General features: G+C 40.3%; 1 protein-coding gene across 7 annotated transcripts in view; it reads right to left on the bottom strand.

The window, feature by feature from the left end:
- Nucleotides 1-1164: 1164 nt before the first annotated feature.
- ERC2 (ELKS/RAB6-interacting/CAST family member 2) overlaps nt 1165-16208 on the bottom strand; it is a 1141350-nt gene continuing 1126306 nt past the window's right edge. For all 7 annotated transcript variants that reach the window (XM_060203088.1, XM_060203089.1, XM_060203090.1 and 4 more), the window contains one exon: nt 1165-3711. The gene's annotated coding sequence lies outside the window, so the exon portion shown is untranslated. The remainder of the gene's footprint in view (nt 3712-16208) is intronic.

Genomic DNA, 16208 nt, shown 5'->3' with positions numbered 1-16208 from the left:
GGTAATATAGACTATTATTTTGAGGATAAGAGTGGTCATAAGGTAAAACCTATACAATATACAAAGATAAGCCCCCAGAGTCATCACCCGAATTCTCTTTAATACAGTAGTCCTGGATTTCAAACTCAATTCTTTCCCGTTTTCACAAATCTTGCATACAGTATGTTCATATTCAACAAAACGTTAAATAATACTTTATCTTCAAGTCACATGGTACAACTATTATCACAAAGATCAAAATCAACCTTCACAGATACATATTTTGTTGCTGTTGTTTTGTTTTTCAAAGGCCCAACACAATGAGTTCAGTTACTGTATTTGCTAAAACTAGGTGAAAAAATAGCCATCAGTCCTGTTAGTGCTATGGCCTGGCATTGAGTGTCCTTTGCTTCCAGCCATAGTAGTTCATTTCCTGTGCGTGGATGACCACTTGGCCAACTCTCAGAGAGGAATCAACTAATAGATGACACCAGGACTAAACCAGCCCACATTGAATAATTCCTTAATGGCTTAGCAGGCCCTTTCAGACCACTGCATTATAAAATGAGACCATAATATAATATAATATAATATAATTATCACATTAAAATATTATCATGTCAATCTATGTAAAAACCAATAGATGAATAAATTAACCAATGACAATACTGTTTTAAAAAATATGGCACTCTGAAAAAAATAATTCGGGAATTGTGAAAGGTATCTTGACTTGTCCAAGAAATCAGCCTAAAACCAACCATCTTTTTGGGTTTATGTGTGAGCCAAAAGGTCTGGTCTGGCTTTTTGAAGAAAACACACCCCAAACATACTGACTGAAGGAGCAGGTGCATAATAACCTGAGATGATCATCAGCAACCACCAGTGATGCATAAAACACAGACGTCCATGATGCCTCACTGCTAGTTTCTAGAAGAACAGACTATTAAAGTAGAGAGGAAAAGCATCAGTGATCTTACTTGGCTATCTCAATGTGTAGATAAAACCAGGATAGGGATCATGTTGTCTGATTAACTCTGTTTTGTAGAATTCATGTAAGTCTTTACCCTAATCTCCCTTCATGGATGCAAACTATGTAAAATCTCCATACTAGTGCTCATCTTTGAACCAGTTCACTAGGAGAAATTTGGGCTTTTTTTTTCTTTCTCCTGGGTTCAAGTCCTCAGTTTAATTCTTTAATGGGCTCACCTGAAAACAAGTTTTTTTTTTGGGGGGGGGGAGCTTTTTGTTACTGCTGACTGAATCTGGTACTTGTTTAGCCAACTCTCAGGGAAAGGAGTGGATCCTACTATATGGCAGTAGGATTAAACTAAACTAAAGTAAGCTAAACTAAACTATACTATATTTAATAGTTCCTTGATGATTCAGCAAACCCTTTCAGACTGCTCCATTGTAAGAAGAGTCTACCAATATAAACATGATAGTATCACATCAACCTATATTAAATATTAACAGGTTAATAAACTGACCAGTACAGACAATGTCTTAGAACTACTGTAGTATATGACAAAACAAACAAACAAACAAAAACCTTTGGTGACTAAGCCTTTGTTTAGCCCCTGCAATTCTTCACTCCTCCTTAGCCTTCCTTCATATTCTTGCTGATACCACACTCATCAGACATTTGTGGATCAGAAAGAAGGCCAGTGTGGTGAGGCAGACGGCCAGGGAAGGGACACAAACAGCACCAGATGAAGTGGGCAGGTGGGCTGAGGACAGAGCATGCCAAGCCCTGTAGGCCTTAGCCAAGCATTTCGATTGATTCCCAGTATAAAAGGAATTGCCCTGAGGGACTTAGGAAGCGAGTGTATGACATCATTTACATTTTATAAAGCTTACCCTGCTTGTTAGATGAATTTGTGCCTTGTACCCAAGATCACAAGCTTTTGGATGGCATGGTTATAGACTACAATCCTCTTAATACCCTCACCTCATGCACCGCAGGGGTTTCACACCAACAGTTTCCTCATTTTTGCTGTAGCAGAATCACTGGGAGGCTCATTTAACACAATGTATTGACCCCGTTGGCTGAGTTTCTGACTTCTTAGGACTGGTAGAGGCCTGAGAATATGCATTCTAACAAGTTCCCAGATGATGTTGGGAAGCAGGTTTTTGATCCAGGTGTAGAAAGCCAGTGTTTAGAGCTGCTTCCTGAATTAATCACTGAAAGGACATGGACTTTTTTTTTCTTTTAAGCAAAACTATATATGATTAGTAGTGTAAGTGAATTAAGATGACAATCATCTGCTTTATTTTTTCTCTTTACTGTATTATGCAATGATAATAAAAGGACTAACTGCTATGTATGTAGAAGTTCTCTGAAAGGAAGTAGATCAAATGATTGTCTAATCAAGTGATTAGACAAGATGAGACACTTCAGAGACTACACTGCCAGGTTCAATGCTAACTCAGATGTCATCCAGAGCCCCCCTCCCCGCACACATATGATTTATTTTTGTCAGGAATTCTTACCTGCCTCCATCCAGATAAACTGTCAGGTAATGAGCATCCATTGGTGCTGTTCCCAAGTGAAAATTAAACTCAACCTTTCCTAGGAATTTAGTCATGATGTTGATCCTGGCCCATCCTTGTCTGGTTCACAGCACATAGCATAGGTGATAGCACTTGCTACATGAAGATTCAAACTATCCTTTTTGAAGAGCTCCCCACCTCTCCACCCCCCTGCCAAAACTTCTGATGCAGGTGCTTATTATGCCGAAGTAGAAATACAGTTCAGGCATGCAAAACAAATAGAGGCTAAGAGTAAATACAAAATATACTTCAGACCCAGAAACACTGGTGACCAGTCACTTTTCAAGAAGAAACTGGGGGCCTTTGGGGTTTTCTCTGCCCACTGCACAAGTGAGACTACCATTTCCACATGCAAACATTTCCCACCCAGAAGTGGTTATTTCAAACACTGGGCAATTGAAACTAAGGATAGCTAGAGATTTAGAGGCTCAGTTGAAGCCCTCTTGCCTGAGGCCTCCATGGTCATAGGTTAACATTCTACTTACAGACAAGATTGCATTGACAAACTCCAAGATTGTAGAGATCTATACTTGAATTAAAATGAAATCTCAACAATTAAGAGGTTACTCAGGATCTCAAAGTCTAAGTGTTTGTTTGGGGAGGATGAATTCAAAACATCAAAAGCCAGAGAATCAAAACAGAAAGGCCACTGAGGATCATAGGCCTTGGAAAATAATTACATAATAAGCCAAATGGTCATGAAATAGGAATGGGTGAATAAATAGTCCCCTCTGTCTTGTGCAAGACACAAGCAACCTAAGGCCAAGGTGGCCATTTACATCACACGAATTATGAATGTGGATTCTTGTTCTATGCTGGTGTAGTTATCATGGCTATGAATTAAATACAAAACTTGCAATCCCTTACACTTAGGGGAAAAAAGTATGACTGATCCCCCAAATCCAAGTTCATTATACAGTGTCTCTCAGACACCCATTACCCGGCAGCATTGGCAGTTACCCACCTCCAAAAGGGTAAAAGTAAACATTGGACCTGCTCTGGTGTTAAACTGTCACTGGATCCTCCCCGCTGTCTCCCTCCTCCTCTTCTTCTTTACAGACAGGTAAAGTTGGATCTCTTGAAGGAACTGGGGGCTCCCACTCTAGGCAAAGGTTGGACAGGTGATCAATGTACAGCATGAGATTGGACTGTGCCTCCGTGCCTCCGACAGGGCTGGATCATCTGGGACAATGAAAATCATAAGCAACAAGAAAGCGGTATTAACAGCAAGGGTAGGGAAGCCCAGGCGTGCACACCACAGTCCCCTAGGACACCAAGCAACCATTCCTTTCCGTGTCCACTCACTCTGCACACACTCATCAAGCACTGTGCCAGGCTCAGGGGATCCAGCATGACAAACACAAAAGCATCCCTGTCCTTGTCAAGCTCGTGGGTGATTCAGAACAGAAACAATCAGTTAAAGGGAATTGGTAAGGGGGCCTAGAAAGTGCCACAGAGCACAGAACAAAGGCAGTTAACCCAGACTCAAGGAAGGTTCCATGGAAGAACTGCCACTGAACACTAAGTCCTGAGGGCCAGTGGAGCTAGCTGAGAAATTTGGGGTAAGTCAGCGCATGCACACTTTTGAGATGAGAACATAAACTGGGCTAGGGGTGGGTGGGGTGGAAACCTTTTGTTCTCTGTCACACCCCAGCCCATAATCCTATACCCAATTATAGCACCAGATTTGGAGTCTGCAGCTCTCCTCAGTAGATGCCCTTCTATTCCCCACAGTCCAGCCTCGATCTCTTCCAGTGGGATCTCAGAAAAAGAAAGAGCTCAGAAGATAGTTTGTTATACAGGAAGATAGAAAATGAAGCAATCAAGCAGAGTTGGGTCAGATCCAATTGCAGCCATTTGTTCTCTGTACACTAGCATCACGGGTGAGGTGACATGCTCACTTAGGGCTGTTGAAACAGACAAGATGCCAGACCACAATTTGGCATTACCAACGTGGTAGCCCCAGGGCTTCTTCCATTTGACACTTTTGTTTTGCATTTCCTTTTCTCCGAGTCTCTGGGAAATTGCTCCTCTCACCCTTGGTGTTTCTCAGGTTTACAAGGTACCAAGGCCTAACTCCTCCTGCTTACCTTATGTCCTGCCTACCAGAGAAAAGCAGAGAACTTATAAAACCAATCTTGATATGTCCTTCTGTGTTAAAAAGCAAAAACCAAACAGGCAAGCTAAAAAAAGAAAGAGGAAAGAAAAGAAAAGAAAGGAAAGGAAAGGGAAGGAAAGGAAAGGAAAGGGAAGGAAAGGAAAAGGAAAAGGAAAGGAAAAGAAATGAAAGGAAAGGGAAAGAGAAAAGAAACCGCTGACCATTTCAGTAGCTTGAATGATGTCCAGGGTTCTAGCTGCCTTTGCATTATGAAAGAGACCATTGAAGGGGATGGCTTAAGACATAGCCAGAGACATGCGGTCATTTTACCAAAATGCAGAATCCCAATTAGCTTTCTTTCTGTTTTAAAACTACCATATAATCTAAGTTTCCTCAAACAGTATCCCTGATTAAACATGTTGAACACGGGAAGAAAAGCTCTCACTTCTAAGACATAGAAGAGGTAGATATTTCAGAGACAAAGAAAGGATGTCTTTTTAGCCTACAACAACATAAATTTTTGTTTAGGCTTTCCCTCTGCTAAGTAAGTAAGCAATTAGGTTTTTTCCAATAAAAATATCCCTGTACATGTGCAAACACCAGAGGCAATCATGTAATTACCCTGCCCAATCAGATTCAATTGCTGACAGTTGAGTTCCCACTGCTCATTAACTTCAGCTCACAATGAGGTCTTTACGGAAGCCCTTCCCGTCTCTTTACAAAGGTTCCTATGATGACCAGCCATACTTTATGGAAGATAATCATTCCAAAATGACCAGGGCCAAGGCCAGCCTATTCTGACTTCCGTCTGAACAAATACAAGGAAAATTCGAAGAAACACTGGCTTAAACACCCTTGCTTCATTTGGGGGATCTCACTTCTAAATATAATAGTAACCTTTCACCCCCCACACTTTAAGTGCCATAATTATATAATTAAAATCAATTATGTCATTTCACAGAGAGACTTTTTCAAGATCCACGGCAAGCAAATTAACTCAGTCATTGACCTCCAAAGATTTCCCATACTGACCCGCAAACAATGAGAACTGGGATAAATTTAGACATGAGCTTCTGAGGGCTGGCATGTGGCAGTTGAGTGGGTTGCAGCTGATCTAGATATTTCTGGGTTCTAGAAGCTAAACTGAGCTACTCTCATGAACATTGCTACCATCATTTATTTGCACAACTCTTCGAACATCCTAAGATACTTCTTGCTCAGTTAGATTGTTGATACTTACTTCCACATTATAGATGAGACAAAGAAGAGTTTATAGCAAAGTCAGGGCTGTAAAGGCAAAGATCACTGTATTCCATCTCAGAATATAGAGACTGAATGGCAAGTGTGTGTGTGTGTGTGTGTGTGTGTGTGTGTGTGTGTGTTCTCCTAGGATTTTTTTCTTTTCAAGGTAACAAATCTGTCCCATTTGCAGCTCATATGAACCACATCAAACTCAGCTTCTACTCGGAGGTGCTTGGTAACTTAGGCCTCAGCTGTCAGCATTGTCTTAAACATACCACTGGCTCAGGGCTGAACATGTGACCCAATCAAAGCTACATTAAGATTTTGCTGAGGATTTTTGGGAGAGAATCTCACTCTTCCTAGCTGGGTTTGTCAGAGGAGAGAAAATCTGGTAGTGTCAACAAAGGAGCAAGGAAGAATGAAGTTAAGAGGTGCAAAGAGAGAATATGGTTTCAGGAAATGCTCCCTGAATCTCTTCATGTTTACAGAAATGAAACTGCATTTAGAACATGAAATAGTTCAACAATACACTACAGAAAGTATAAAGAACACCAATACCTACAGCTTGGACAGGTTGGCTTACAAGAATGAATTTGACAATGGTGCTGAGCAGCAGTGCTGCTGCCTCTGCTTGCAGCACAGTTAAAGTGCCTCCTACTTTTGAGTTATTTAAAGAACATGCCATTTTATGGGCAAGAGGAAGCACTTTAATTTGCAGTATGATTTTTATCACTAACTAAACATCCTTGTAACTTTTTGGTTCTCTGCTTTGGTCAAAGTTGTCTCTCTCCAGAGATGAGACAGCTGCTGGAGCTGAGGGGGACCTGCTGCAACCCTGCTTAGTGGTACCCATGCACTTCAATTCCTGGATATATGTGGGATGCAGGAACTCAGGACTCTGAACTCATCAAGATGGAATAAGCCCGAGGCGGGGGGAGAGCAAAAATTTCTCAAATATAGGGTCTTCCTACCTGACAATACTGTCCTTTGGGATTAGACGATTCTTTGCTGTTGGGAGTGCTTTGTTAAAGAATGTATTGGGGCTGGATGGTGTTGCACTTGGTCGAGAATACACATTACCATGTTCAAAGACCTGTGTTTAAGCTCCCACTTTCCACCTGCAGTAAGGAAGCCTCACTATCAAGTGAAATAGGTCTGCAGGTGTCTATTTTGCTCACTCACCCTCTGCTCTCAATTTCTCTCTGTCCTATCAAATAAAATAGAAAAAAAAAAAAAAAAGACTGCCAGGAGTGGTGGATTCCTAGGATTCCTAGTGATGGCACCGAGCCTGCAGTGATAATCCTAATAGCAAGTAAAAAAAAAAGAAGCAGATGCCAGGAGATATTCCACCCTGTATAGTTCACTCTCTCTGATGGAAGACACAGGTTCGAATCCCTGGCACCACATGGGAATAGCATGAATAGTACCAGGAAAAACCCCATGGATGATGGAGTGAGGCAGTGGTCTTTCTATTCTCTCTCCTTCTTTGTCTATCTCTGCCTGGAATTAAAAGGAAAAAAAAACCTTCCAGGATCAAAGGATCCTAATAGACAATAAATAAATAAAGTAAGTGTAGTAGTGTCTCTGGCCTCCATTCACTAAATGCCAATAAAAATCTGTTCCCTAAATTGAGGTAAGAAAAAAAAATCTCTAAACATTGTCATAGGGCTTAGAGTCAAGATCATTTTGGTTGAGAACCACTTTAAATAGAACTTTTGAACTAGTGCTTAAATTCTCCTCCTGGTATTATTGTAAATGGGGTTCTTGTATAAAATCTTTTACTTAAAATTAGCAGTGATAAATCACCATGCTCCTCAAAACTTTATAGAAGTCCTGAAAAAAATCCACTGAAAACAACTAAACAAAAAGACCAAGGATAGCAGTAGTGCTTTCTGTCAGAACTATGAGGATATATTCAACTTTTGACTTATTAAGGGTGTATATGTGTGGGGGGGGGGGTTGGGTCAGGGTGGAATGTATCAAAGAGGAGTAACTAGCTGTGAAGCAGAGAGACGTCATGGGACAATGGAAATCAAGAACATTTATCTACAAAGTGAATTCTAAAGTGGATCTTTGGCTTCTCATTTCCACAGGAAAGACAATGAACCCTTAGGTTTGTTGGTGGGTTTCCCAACAGAGAGACAGGACTCAAATAGAAAAGGTCCCTTAAGTAAAATTCTAAACCACACTCTGGAGGGGGAGAGGGGAGGGGAGAGAGAGAGAGAAAAAGAGAGAGAGAGAGAGAGAGAGAGAGAGAGAGAGAGAGAAAAGAGGCACAAGAAGAAGAAGGAGGAGGAGGAAGGGGGGAACGGACTCAGAATATTTCCAAGAGAAGACACTTACTTTAAATTGCAGGTAGTATCAATTGCTTATTTTAGATCTGAGTCCAATGAGAAGATAAGAAAATTCATTCAATTTGCAGGTATCTTGTTAAATGGTGAAGAAGGAAGGACTCTGCATTAGTTTCTCCACTCAATGGGCTAGTTGGTTAAAACTTCACACAGGCAGCTAGCAAACTGAAGTCAGCTCAGAAATTTGATAACAATGAACTTTCAATGTGGCTTTGCTTCAAGGTACACCTGAGAGTACTAACTTCTGATTGGAAGAACCAGGTAGGTCTATGTGTGAAGACTGGGTTTTTTTGTGGGTTTCTCTGCATGCAAGTGTTTGGACTCTGATAGTTTCTATCTCTAAAAGTGCCAATGAGGCCTGTTTGGGAGATTCAGATAGTCAGAGTTGAGACATCACTGCTACCTTTTTTCCAGGTAGTTTCTTTCAGTTGTCACCTGGTTCTGGCTGTCTTCATTCTCTAGCACTGTCCTCACTTCTCTTCTGCAACCAAGGAAGGTATGACCATGTATCAGATGGAGAAAGAACAAGAAAGAAAGGAAAACAATAGAAATGAAGTACAATCATATATAAAGTGGGCCTTCTCCCCAGTGTTCTTTGAGGCCCAGTTGTGTTTTGTCATTGTTTGTTTTGGTGAAGACATACATTTTGGAACCACTATAGAAAACTAAAGTATATGTCTGGAGTAATTCTAAGCAGAGCTCACACCAACACTTGTGAGCCATTATAAAGAACTATCCTTTGTAAAATTTAGTAACTAGACCCTGAGGAGCTAGTCTTCAACTATTGATAAAGATGAGTTTCTCAGGACACACTCTTCCTGTGGGTCAGCTGGATCAATGTCTTCCCACCCCCATTCTCTTCATTGAGATTATTCATCCAGGTCTACATGTTCTTCAGAATATCAGGGCACACCAAAACAACAGAGTACCCACTTCCCAAGTCCCCTGGACTTAAGTCACAGGATGAATTTTCTGTATTTTTTATGGAGGTATCACCCAACTCAGTCTACAGACTAACAAGATTATGTATATGTTTGTACCAAGGAAGTCAAAGTGTAAACATGGGGTTTGTACTATGTGTGTTTAACCAAATGTGCCCCTGCCCAGCCCCCCTGAACATGGGGATTGCTTGAGCAAGTATGTGTTGCTGTTTCCTGACAAAATAAAACAAAGTTCTACGTACACCTTAAGGCAAGTATTGCCCTCCCCATGCCCTTCTCACCATGAAATGATAAGAGAAACAAATTCACTGAAGAGTCAAGAGTCACAATAGGTTACCTAACAGTCAACCAATGAAGAGCAGCAATTCCTTACTTTTTGCCAGAGAGTAGTCTTACTCCTATGGTTCAGAAAAGGAATTTAATTGAGTGCAGAGTCTGAGTTAAGTTAGGAGTTGGTCTTCAGAGATTAGCTACAATAGGTTCAGAAATCTTGACCTGCTCTGTTTCTGACCTGGGCTGGTTCACCTCTCCTCAGGCAACCTGGTGGTCCCCTGCTCCCAGGGAAGGTCACCATACTTATGCTGAACTTAGTGTGGACACACAATCAGCATAGTGCACTACAGCTCAGATCTCCGGGGCTCAAGGGATCCTCCAGCCTCAGCTTCCCAAGTAGCTGGGACTACAGGCACACACCACCATGCCCAGCAAGGTTCAGAAATCTTATACAAAATAATTAGTATGTTTCAATCTGTAGAGTGGTTTGTGATTTTAACCATGCTTTCAAATTAGCCTTAATGTTAATAATATTAAGAATTAAAGTTATGTAACAGTTGCTATAAAGCTAGTCCATACAGTTTTCTGAGCTATAATTTACACACTATCAAATTAATCCATTTTCAGTCTAAAATTCAAGTATTTTGGTGAATTTAGAGAGTTGTTCAACCATCCCACCAATCAAGTTTAGAACATTTTCATGGCCTTGCTGTTTATAGTAAAATTCCTTTAATTTTTATATCAAATTTTCTAAAATTGAAGGTTTTTTGCATATCTGCTGGGTTGACCTCAAGAGCACTACCAAAATTTATTTACTGCTTATCTGAAACTCAGCTATAACTAGGTTATCCTGTATTTTTGTAAAATCAGGCAGCCCTAATCTCAGACCAAAGCAGAATTTTTCAAGTAGAACAACACTCACATCTAGGAATACACTTTTCTTGAGCATTACTTGATCAAGGAGAACTAAGTTCCAATTAGAATTTAGGGTAAGCACTAAAACTGTAGAGAGAACCTGAAGAATTGGGGACTCAACTGCTACCTGATAAGACAGCCTGAGATAGGGGTCTGTACAACATTTTCCTTGAAAGGTTAAAAAAGTGTAGGTAATTGCCAACCTAGCAATTCACAGAACCAGAGATATAATTTTTAATGGCATGTGACTGAAGGAAACCACCTAACCCTTCTTGGCAGTCACAAACCTCTTTGATGGCATCTGATAAAACTTCTGAACGCGCTCCAGAGAAAAAAGATGTGCATATGCACTCATAACATTTTGCATAAAATTTGCAGGTTATATTCAAGGATTTTCAAGTGTTCAAAGATGTCAGAATAGACTGGTTATGTAGATTAAAGTCATCCCAAATTTTGTTACTTTGCTATTCCCTTTCTCTTTCTTATGGGAAGGGCAACTGAGCTAATGGCAAAGAAACTGGGTAAAGCCATAAGACATAGTCAGGGCACTCTAAGTCATTAGTAGTGAGAGCTAAAGCAACTCACCTGAACTCCATGGACTCAAAGGGCAATGTCTAAAAAGTGAGCAGTTTGGTCTGACTGTTTTCATAGGTTATGTTCTATGAGCTTAGTGAAATGTATCTGGGAAGGGCCTTTATACATTGTGGTGTGCTTATAAGATTTTGTATTAAATTTTTTTTGTATTAAAGAATTTTACAGCCATTGGAAATATGATCAGTAGTCATCAAAGTCCTAGAGTTTATAGATAGACAAGAACTAGACTCTTTTTTTTTTTTTTTTTTTTTTTTGCTTCCAGTGTTATCTCCAGGGCTCAGAACCTACACTACAAATCTACTGCTCCTGGTGGCTACTCTTTTCTTTTCTTTTCTTTTCTTTTCTTTTCTTTTCTTTTCTTCCCTTTTCTTTTCTTTTCTTCCCTTTTCTTTTCTTTTCTTTCCTTTTCCTTTCTTTTCTTTTCTTCTTTTGTTAGGGGATAGGAGAGAGAGAAATGGAGAGAGGAGGGGGAGACAAAGAGGAAGAGAGAAAGAAATACCTGCAGACATGCTTCACCGTTCATGAAACCTCCCTCCTGCAGGTGGAGAGACAGGGGCTCCAGCCCAAATCCTTGAGTGGCCCTTGCATTTAATACTATGTGAGCTTAACAGGGTGCACCACAGCCTAGTCCCCAACATTTTTTTTCCTTTGCGAGCAAAAGGCATTTACTTGACAGGGATGGAAGAGAACAACATCCTAGCCCTTGCTACTCTTCAGATTTTTTTTTTTTTAATAGATAGGCAGAGAGAGTGAAAGAGACCACAGCACCAAAACTTCCTGAACTGTGTTTATGTGTGTATGTGTGTGTGAGGGGGTGGGTTAGGCTCAAGCCTGGGTCACATGTATGGCAAAGCAACACACTATCCAAGTGAGCATAATAGTCTAGTTCTACCAAAAAAAAAAAAAAATTCCCCCAATTCAGGGGGTAGCGCAACAGGACTGGTGTAAGGATCCTTGTTTGAGCCCCCAGCTCCCCACCTGTAAGGTAGTCCCTTCATAGGTGGTGAAGCAGGTCTGCAGGTATCTATCTTTCTCTCCCCCTCTCTGTCTTCCCCTCCTCTCTACATTTCTCTCTGTCCTGTACAATTACAACAACAATAATAACTACAACAACAATGAAAAACAAGGGCAACAAAAGGGAAAATAAATAAATATTAAAACAATTTTAAAAATTCCCTTTGTGTTACTTTTTTTCACACAGAAAATGTAAAAAACAGCCCAATTTTTTCTTAGATAAATCTTTTAAAATCCCCCAATTATACACATAAGTTTATATTATTTGGGTAATACCCAAATACCATTAATGTTACATTAATATTGTATTAATGCCATTCCCACAATATTAGTAGTCCAAATGAGTAAAAGTCATGTGTCCCTAATTATATGTACTTCAAATATAATACCTTTTTGGTGTCTTAGAGCACCTATTAAATACTAATAGATCCTAGTATTATCACTCCATTTTTTATAAGAGGAAACAGAAGGAAAAGTCATTAATGTGAATTTATCCAGACAGACAGTGACAAAAAAAAAAACAACAAAGTATTGGTGCCTACACTCAAACACTATGCTATGTTGAAAGGTTTAATTCTATGATTTATAACTTAGAAGTATGTATATAGGTTTTACTAATTAACTTTTTATCAAAGATATATAAACCATGACTTTAAGGAGACAAATAGAATACATACACTAATCTAGACTTTAAGGGGCTTATAATCATGCCCATTGCTTGAACTATAAAACTATCTGCATGTTTATTTTATATTTTTGACATAGCCTAGGCAGATCTACCATGTGCATATTTATCACTTCAAAGGAAACTATATTACTTTGTTTGTGGGGGCAGGGTTGCTCATCCTAGGTCCTTGAAGCAGCAGGGAGAAAGGCACACCCTCTGTTCTTCTTGTTGTCATAAGATACCAGTGGCATGCTGGGAAAGCATGCTGGGAAGTAATGTTCCACACTTTGTGTTAAGACTTCTTTTTTAAACAAAGCTTGTGTAAATCATGGTCGAAGTTGACAAATTTCACGGCTTAGTCATGGCTAACATATCAGATTTCATGGTTTGACAGAGATTAACAAGAAAATCATATTAGAGTTACAACTATTAGTAGATTCTTAGATATTTGTTAAAGAAACCATGGCCTCCAGACTCCATTGCCCACTCCACACCACATTTTGTCCCTCACAGGCTGAGCCACCAAGAATGCAGAGGGAGCAAATGGAATCCTCTACAATCCTCTGTGTCACCTCCTTGCTACCACAGGGGTGAGTCAAGGACTGCCACCTCTCCAGATTCAAAGGAGGTCTCGAAACTTTACATCAGGCTCAACCTGACGCTGTTGACTGGCTACGGAAGAAGGGCAAATGCTAGAAGAAGAACAGGGGTGAGCTGGTAACTAATAGGATCCAGGGGAAAGTCTAGCATCTGAGGAGTAAAGCAAGGCTTAGCATTTATGACCCAATTCGTAAAACTATAGGGAGAAAAAAACATACCCTGTCTGTATATAGTGCCAGAATTTCACCCATTATAACATCCTCTACACTAAAGAGAGGGATGAATGATCACAGTTGTTGAAACTAAGCTATTTTAGGTAAAAATTAAGTTTTCACATCTTTACGAGGAGGCAATTCAGCAGAGGCCTTGTTAAAAGTAGTGGCGGGCAAGCAGAGACTTCAAAAAGCCTGCTGATGGTTGAGCCATTTGGCCTGAGGGCTCTGCATATCCTCTTTCAGGTAAGAGGCCGGCTGGCTTGTCAACTTTGCATAAAAGACAGCCAATTTGTCAGCCATTTGCTTGAGTACTGTTTCCCAGTCTTCCTAATGATAAACTCCATATACTTTCTGGTCTTCAATATCATATATCTGACTGGAGAGTAGAAATTCACTCGCCTCTCAGGGCTGGTTTCCTTCCCAGGCAGTGATCCTCCTGGGTCTTAGAGGATGTCCTTAATCAGAACCACATTCCTAGGCTAGAGGAAGTCCTCACACAGGCACTGGCAAGACACTACGGCAAATTAGTTTCAGAACAGGGAAGGTCAGATTGGGAATAAAAGCCACAGTTATCTATTGTGTTTTCTTTAGTTGAGAAAATGAAGGGAGGGTGCCTACTCTTAAGAAACTACCATTTGGAGAAGTTGCAGCTCCCTTTTAAAAAGGAGTCCCAGTGAAGGCCAAGCACAATAGTCAGTTGTGGAAACTAAAAAGTCCTCACATTCCAGGTATTCTGGATAAGAGCAAGAATTTTCTCATTTTATCCAGGACACACTTTTATGTTTTAGTGGTATTCTAAGTAGGTAAAGTAAAAATAGCTAGGGATCAGTGAGTTTTGTTAAAAATTACATCACTCAACTAAGTATGTGTGCATATATATTCATGCAACTATGACATGTATGTGTATTAGATAAAGAATGCACATTTTAATAATAGTAACTCCCATTAATTATGTCCTTGTGCTACGCTAAGGTCAATAACCATGCATGATGGAGTCAGGCAGTAGCACAGCAGGTTAAGTGCACATGGCTCAAAGCACAAGGACTGGCATGAGGATCCTGGTTTGAGTCCCTGGCTCCCCACCTGCGCGGGGGGGGGGGGGGGGGGCGCTTAACAAAAGGTGAAGTAGGTCTGCAGGTGTCTATCTTTCTCTCCTCCCTTTCTGTCTTCTCCTCCTCTCTCCATTTCTCTCTGTCCTATCCAACAACAATGACATCAACAATAACAACAATAATAATAACATCAACAATAATAAAAAATAAGCATGCATGCCTTATTTCATTTACTCTCTGACCAAGTATAATTGGACTACCTTTATTCCTATTCTCAAGATGAATAAAAACTGAGATTAGAGTCACAAAGTTCATCAACATAGTTTTTTAACCACTGTACTACATGGGAATGTTGGACATTCTTTTTAGTGCCATTGAGATGAGTGCCCAAGTGGACTCTGAAAGCAAAACAATACAAATTTCCTGGGCGGTGGGGTGGGGTTTGGGGTGGGAGTTGGATATGAATCCACTAACACAAGGTAAATTTCCCCTGAAAATTTTTGGATAGACAAAAGAGAGGGATTTAAGATAAGAGAAAAGTTGCAGAAACCCAAGATCTACCTCCTTCATGTGTTGACCAGAACTAGAAGACCTGGTGAGACACAGAGCCAGAAGGACAGTGCTAGTACAGGGGTGGGGATTGGGTAGCAGAAATCTTTCTCTCATCCAATTTCACACTGGTCAACTTTGTTTCCCAAGAATGGGCTAGCCAGGGAGATCTGGGGCAAGAATCCCCCTCAGTACACCTCTAGTTTAACACCACAAGGCAGCTCACAATTAGGAAAGGAATGAACTTTTCATCAAACGCCCTTCCATAAAACCATTTCCCAGGAAATGTAGCACAGCATGGAGCTAGCCAACTGCAATTTTCCACCAACAATGAGCATCTCCTGGGGCACAGGTACTATATTTAAATGACTTTCCTCTAGCTTTTTGGCAAGGCTCTCAATGAAGTTTAGAATTGGGCTGAGGTCTCATTCCCCTCCGGCCAGTGGGACTGGAATGTTTAATATGGCCCTGTCTCTTCAACACTCCTGTGTAAAGCACCAATAAACAAGCCAGCAAAGACCTTCAGGCCTAATTGCCTTTTAACTCCACCAAGATGATAAACTCCCAGAGCAAGGAAGGAAAGACTCCCAGGGATTTAACAAGTTTATCTGCCTGCCACTTGAACATATTCTGTCTGCCTACACTTCAGTGAATTTACCAATAAAAGGATGAAAGGACCCAGGACTTCAGGTCCCTGGATGTCCAAGAAGCTCTAGATTCAAAACCTACACCCAGCAAAAATCAACCTGTTCACCTAATTTTGATTCATGTGTTTATAAGTGAGGCTACTTGCTCATTTCTAGAACAATTATTTCTCTTTTATTGACTCAGGCCTACAAAGTTTCACCTGATAAAAAAAAAAAAAAAAAAAAAAAAAACAAGAAAACCCACCTGCTTTTCACCAGGCTGGAAACATCCAAAGTTAACATCAAGAGGAAGGATCCCTGTGTATGAGTTGGGACTGGGCAATGGAGAGTGATCTTGGTTGCTTCTGCAAAAGCATCTCTCATCTCTCCTTCTCTGCACTAACTTCAGAAGTTCAGCTTTGTTGATGTTTCTGTTGGTTTATACCCTATTATCCAGAAGAGAAACTTGGAAAACTTTGGGTTTATTGGAATTCAGGTGGAGGAAAAAAAAGAAAAGGAAAAAAAAAAAGGTGTGTAACAAA

The sequence above is a fragment of the Erinaceus europaeus genome, chromosome 12 (genome assembly GCF_950295315.1).
Source record: "Erinaceus europaeus chromosome 12, mEriEur2.1, whole genome shotgun sequence".
Classification (NCBI taxonomy): domain Eukaryota; kingdom Metazoa; phylum Chordata; class Mammalia; order Eulipotyphla; family Erinaceidae; genus Erinaceus; species Erinaceus europaeus.
Note: the sequence above shows the minus strand (reverse complement) of the source record. Positions and strands in the feature narration are given on the sequence as shown.